Below are 6431 nucleotides of genomic sequence, written 5' to 3' on the forward strand. Positions count from 1 at the left end.
AAAAATAAGTGGACTGCAAGGCTACGTTAAGTTAAATAAATGACTATAGTAAGTGCCTAGGTTCAAAATAAAGTAACAGGATTGAAGTTGATCTTAAAATCAGCCAATTWTTTTTTTTTTTTAATGTCTGAACATTGGTGAAATTGTACATTTTACTTGTGGCTAAAATAAATCTAATATCAAGATGTGTCAATTCGTTTGTCTACATGCCATTAAAAAAAAAAAAAATTACAGATATTGGAATAAACCTATTTTGGGGTAAGACAAGTAACTATGAGTAAGGGAAAACATGATAAGCTTGCAAGCTGACTTTGAATAAGACATCCGATTATCCCTTTGCATTTAGAATGGCCGGATTTATTATTGCTAATAAAACATAAAAAAAAATTGATGGAACACTAGATAAATTAAATGCATGTCTCACGTCTCTCCTGCAAGCCGGTCTGCCAGCGAATCGTAACCCGGCATACGAGTCATATCACACTCACTTATCCAAATTGGTCGAGTAGGCAGGCCTTATGACTTTGTGGCTAAAGTAACTAGTGACGACCAATTTTGTGTGGGCTCAATTTTTTTATTAAACATTGTTAAAACACTCGCCACTATTACTGCTGATATAAGGTATTTTTCTGAAATTACAATGCAAAAATATTACATATAGCTCCTTTTAAAACACTTTTTCTCAACCTGCTAACAATAAATAGTCCAAATAAGAATAATTTACAGGATTATGTTACAAAAGCAGAGAATACTGGAATTGTTATAGATTAAAATTACACAAAGAGAACGGACTCCATGTCCCAATTTAAAGACAACCGCTATATAAAACTCTTTAGACATAATCCACATTTGTAGCTTGAACATTTCTTTTAGTGTGTTAAAAAATAAAAATCTGACATTTAGTATTTGAACATTGCGTCAATGTGATTTCTCATAACCAAATCCTTAGCTGACATCTAGGCATTGGGTGTGTCCGAATTGGCAACCTATTCCCTACATAGCGTACTCCTTTTGACCTGGGCCCTATAGGCCTCTGGTCAAAAGCAGTGCACTATATAGGAAATAGGGTGCCATTTTGGACACGGTTTGTCCTGGATACACGCTTCATTTGTGGCATTTGCTGCAATGTAGTCAGGCATTACTACTCAACCGTAGTAATCCGATGCCAGACTGGAGTCGATGATGTGGCACACAAACATTGGTTGATACAATGCAACATCTCCAACAAGGTCATCCTGGAACGTGACCATATTTCTGTGTCTAAAACCCCACATAATATGATTGGTTCTTTCGTCAGCTGAGGACCTCTAAAACGCGCAGCTTGACTGACAACCAACCAGGCATCATAGGAGGGAGCGCCTGGTGTGGTGTTACACAAAGGCACACAAGGGGCTCAACGTTACTAAACGTTTTGCTACAGAAAACTGAAATTAGCTTTCAGGTCGATTCAAAGCATTGGTTGAGAAGAAAAAAACAGACTAACACAGATGTAGCTGGGTTAGTTGGAGGAGTTGGAGTAGATGTTCAAGTGGAGTGTCAAACTTTTTCGCATTGATATGGAGGGAGGGACACAGACACACTCAGTCAGACATGTATGTTTGGCCTGGGACACAAATTCACATCAGTTCCACTCATTTGTCTTATTCAGTTTAAACAGATTAAATGATTAAGTGATGTGTTAGTTTAATTTGTACGAGTGAACTGACAAGATGGAGAAGGACACGCTACCAGCAGTTCATCAGTAGTTACTTTCAAGTTAGGCTGACATTTACATTTTGCACGCAAATGTCTTCGGGTTGATATTTCTCAGAGGGAAGAAGAGGGAGACAAAAGGACAGAAATGGAGACCCAGTCTTTTGTTCATATATGGCATTGTGTTATACTTTACATGAGGTTGTGTTTTGTAAATGGGATTAATGTTAAGTGTTAAAAAAAWTTTTTTTTTTGAAAGGCCTGCTCGCTAGGCAGAACAGACAGAATGGTCCAAACAAACAAGCCAGCTGGAACCCGTTAGAACAAGTTGACGCTGGTCAGAACCCATAAGAACCAGTTGAAACCAGTCAGAACTATCTTAAACCATTCCAAACACATCAGAACCAGTTGAAACTGGTCCACAGGCCATCAAACCAGTTGAAACTAGTCCACGTTCCTTCAGAAGCAGTTGAAACCAGACCACAGACCTTCAGAACCAGAGGTAACCATTTCAGAACCAGTTGAAACCATCAGAACGAGTTTAAACCTGTTCCAGTTGGACTGTGCCAAGGTAGATCTGAGTGCTTCTTCTGTTCAGGCCATGACCATTGCACTTTCTTTCACAAACTATATAGGGGAAGGAGTGTTTCTCCACCCCCCTTTGTCCTTGCAATTTTGAAGGTGTGGGAGGGGCAACTGACAGACATTTCTTAAACCCGCCTTCAGTCTATTTAAACTCAAGGTGGCAGGAGGTGCGGCTCTGTGACAGCCAGCTCCTGTGCCAAATCGTTGAAGCGGGCGATGTAATCCATGCTGCTCTCACTCATCATGCAGGCCAGCTGGGTGTCAACCTGCAAGGACGAAGAACCACATATTAGATTGTCACGGAATGACTGAAGAACACGCTTCCAGAGTATTGACAAGGGGGTGACCAACATTTGAATCTTGTTTTTGCCACATTTGCCCCAAAATAATGAATTTGATGTTGCTTTAAAAAAAAAAAAACATGACATTATAATGGATTCAAACTATAAATTAGCTGCCCAGTAACACAAGCCTACCAGAGGAGCTAAATTACTTCTATGCGTGCTTCCAGGCAAGCAACACTGAAGCATGCATGAGAGCACCAGCTGTTCCAGACAACTGTGCGATCACGCTCGCCGTAGCCGATGTGAGCAAGACCTTTAAACAGGTCAAAATTCACAAGATCGCAGGCCAGAGGGCTTACCGGGCTGTGTACTCCGAGCATGCGCTGACCAACTGGCAAGTGTCAACGACATTTTCAACCTGTCCCTGGCTGAGTCTAATACCTGTGCCCTAGAACTAGAGGTCGACCGATTATGATTTTTCAACGCCGATACCGATTATTGGAGGACAAAAAAAGCCGATACCGATTAAATCGGCCGATAAAAATAATAATATATATATCATCCACACACACACACACATTTTTGTAATAATGACAATTGCAACAATACTGAATGAACAATGAACACTTTTATTTTAACTTAATATAATACAAATAAAATCAATTTAGTCTCAAATAACATGAGAACATATGTTAAAACGAACCACCAGCTTTCATGGGTCTTCAATATTTCCCAGTTAAGTTTTAGGTTGTAGTGCAGAAAGCAGAGCTTGTCTGCATGATCCCCTGTCAGTCTGCTCCTCCGCGAAACACAGACCTTATTTGAAGTAGATCAAGACATTCTCTATGGAAGACATGAACCGTAAAATAACGAAGGAACCCCTTTCAAGTTCAGCCGCAAGTTATTACAGGAATTATAACGCGTCGACTATTTCTCTCTAAACCATATACCTTTGACTAATCCGGAAACTATCACCTCGAAAACAAAACGTTTATTCCGTTCCGTATTTTATCTAACGGGTGGCATCCATGAGTCTAAATATTCCTGTTACATTGCACAACCTTCAATGTTATGTCATAATTACGTAAAATTCTGGCAAATTAGTTCGCAAAGAGCCAGGCGGCCCAAACTGTTGCATATACCCTGACTCTGCAATGAACACAAGAGAAATGACAAAATTTCCCCTGGTTAATATTGCCTGCTAACCTGGATTTCTTTTAGCTAAATATGCAGCTTTAAAAATATATACTTGTGTATTGATTTTAAGAAAGGCATTGATGTTTATGGTTAAGTACACATTGGAGCAATGACAGTCATTGATTGATTGTTTTTTATAAGTTATAAGTTTATAAGTTTAATGCTAGCTAGCAACTTACCTTAGCTTACTGCATTCGTGTAACAGGCAGGCTCCTCGTGGAGTGCAATGTAATCAGGTGTTAGAGCATTGGACTAGTTAACTATAAGGTTGCAAGATTGGATCCCCCGAGCTGACAAGGTTAAAAATCTGTCGTTTTGCAGAACGTTCCTAGGCCGTCATTGAAAATAAGACTGTGTTCCTAACTGACTTGCCTTTAAATAAAATAAGCGACCAAAAATACCGACTTCCGATTGTTATGAAAACTTGAAATCGGCCCTAATTAAAATCAGCCATTCCGATTAATCGGTCGACCTCTACCTAGAACACCAAGGTAACCTGCCTAAATGACTACCGACCCATAGCACTCACGTCGGTAGCCATGAAGCGCTTTGAAAGGCTGACCATGGCTCACAACACCATCAGCCCAGAAACCCTAGACCCACTCCAATTTGCATACCACCCCAAAAGATCCACAGATGACAATCTCTATTGCACTCCACACTGTACTTTCCCACCTAGACAAAAGGAACACCCATTTGAGAATTCTGTTCATTGACTACAGCTCAGCGTTCAACACCATAGTGCCCTCAAAGCTCATTAATAAGCTAAGGACCCTGGGACGAAACACCTCCCTCTGCATTTGGATCCTGCACTTCCTGACGGGCCACCCCTAGGTGGTAACGGTAGGCAACAACACATCTGCAACGCTGATCCTCAACACATGGGCCCCTCAGGGTTAGTCCCCTCCTGTACTCCCTGTTCACACATGACTGTGTGACCAAGTACGACTCCAACACCATCATTAAGTTTGCCAACGACACAACAGTGGTAGGCCTGATCACCGACAACGATGAAACAGCCTATAGGGAGGTCAGAGACCTGGAAGTGTGTTGACAGGACAAATCTGTCAAATCTCTCCCTCAACATGACCAAGACAAAGGAGATGATGGCCTAAAGGAAAAGGAGGGCCAAGCACACCCCCATTCTCATCAATGGGGCTGCAGTGGAGCAGGTTGAGAGCTTCAAGTTCCTTGATGTCCACATTACCAAACTATCATGGTCCAAACACACCAAGACAACAACTATTCACCCACATGTGACTGAAAATATTTGGCATGAGTCCTCAGATCCTCAAAAAGTTATTCAGCTGCACCATTGAGAGCATAATGACTGGTAGTAACCCAAAATGTGTTAAATCAAAATCTATTTTAAATTTGAGATTCTTCAAAGTAGCCACCCTTTGCCTTAATGACAGCTTAGCACTCTTGGCATTCTCTCAACTAGCTTCATGAGGTAGTCACCTGGAATGCATTTCAATTAACAAGTGTGCCCTGTTAAAAGTTTAATTTGGGGAATATCTTTCCTTCTTAATGCGTTTGAGCCAATCAGTTGTGCTGTGACATGGTACAGGTGGCATACAGAAGATAGCCCTATTTGGTAAAAGACCAAGTTCATATTATGGCAAGAACAGCTAAAACAAGCAAAGAGAAACGACAGTCCATCATTAGATTAAGACATGAAGGTCAGGCAATCCGGAAAATGTCAAGAACTTTAGAAGTTTCTTCGTGTGCAGATGCAAAAACTATCAAGCGCTATGATGAAACTGGCTCTCATGAGGACCTCCACAAGAAAGGAAGAACCAGAGTTACCTCTGCTGCAGAGGATAAGTTAAGAGTTACCAGCCTCAGAAATTGCATCAGAGTTCAACAGATATCTCAACATCAACTGTTCAGAGGAGACTGTGAATCAGGCCTTCATGGCCAAATTGCTGCAAAGAAACCACTACTGAAGGACAACAATAAGACGGTGTTAGGAATTTTGTTAATAAATAGTTAAAACAATTTCTAGTTTTAGACAAAACTATAATTAATTGATCTCTGCATGCCTGCGGAAAAGAGATTTGTGTTGTGGGTCATAAAATAAGCATAAAGGGTCATTAAACTATGGTTGAACTGACCCAACTTAGCCCTGAGGTGTTTAGATAAACTTTTTAGGTCTTCCATTATCTTGAGTTGTCTGCTAAAGTGGTAATCAATTATAGTGAGCCTTCAGGATAAATGATTATATGGTGTTTCATGTGAGTGCCCTGTGAGGTTAGAATGAACTTTTGAACCTGTTTTCTATTTGTCAGGACAATGAGACTCATTCTGTAACCTATGACGTCATATCTTGTATATAAACCTGTGTTTATGATCAAATGGAAGCGTGCTTCGAGAATAAACACTATTATCTAATTTTAATAAGACTGTATCCTGTCTATTTTATGTTAATAAGTATCTTACAAATTCAAATCAARTCAAATTTTATTAGTCACATACACATGGTTAGCAGATGTTAATGCGAGTGTAGCGAAATGCTTGTGCTTCTAGTTCCGACAATGCAGTAATAACCAACAGTAATCTAACCTAACAATTCCACACTACTACCTTACACACACACACAAGTGTAAAGGGATAAAGAATATGTACATAAAGATATATGAATGAGTGGTGGTACAGAACGGCATGGCAGAT

The 6431-nt window shown here is 40.2% G+C and overlaps 1 pseudogene; it reads right to left on the reverse strand.

Annotated features, from left to right (window-relative positions):
* Window positions 1–863: 863 nt before the first annotated feature.
* LOC111971488 (protein cramped-like) overlaps window positions 864–6431 on the reverse strand; it is a 72560-nt pseudogene continuing 66992 nt past the window's right edge.

The sequence above is a fragment of the Salvelinus sp. IW2-2015 genome, linkage group LG13 (assembly GCF_002910315.2).
Source record: "Salvelinus sp. IW2-2015 linkage group LG13, ASM291031v2, whole genome shotgun sequence".
In the NCBI taxonomy this organism is placed as follows: domain Eukaryota; kingdom Metazoa; phylum Chordata; class Actinopteri; order Salmoniformes; family Salmonidae; genus Salvelinus; species Salvelinus sp. IW2-2015.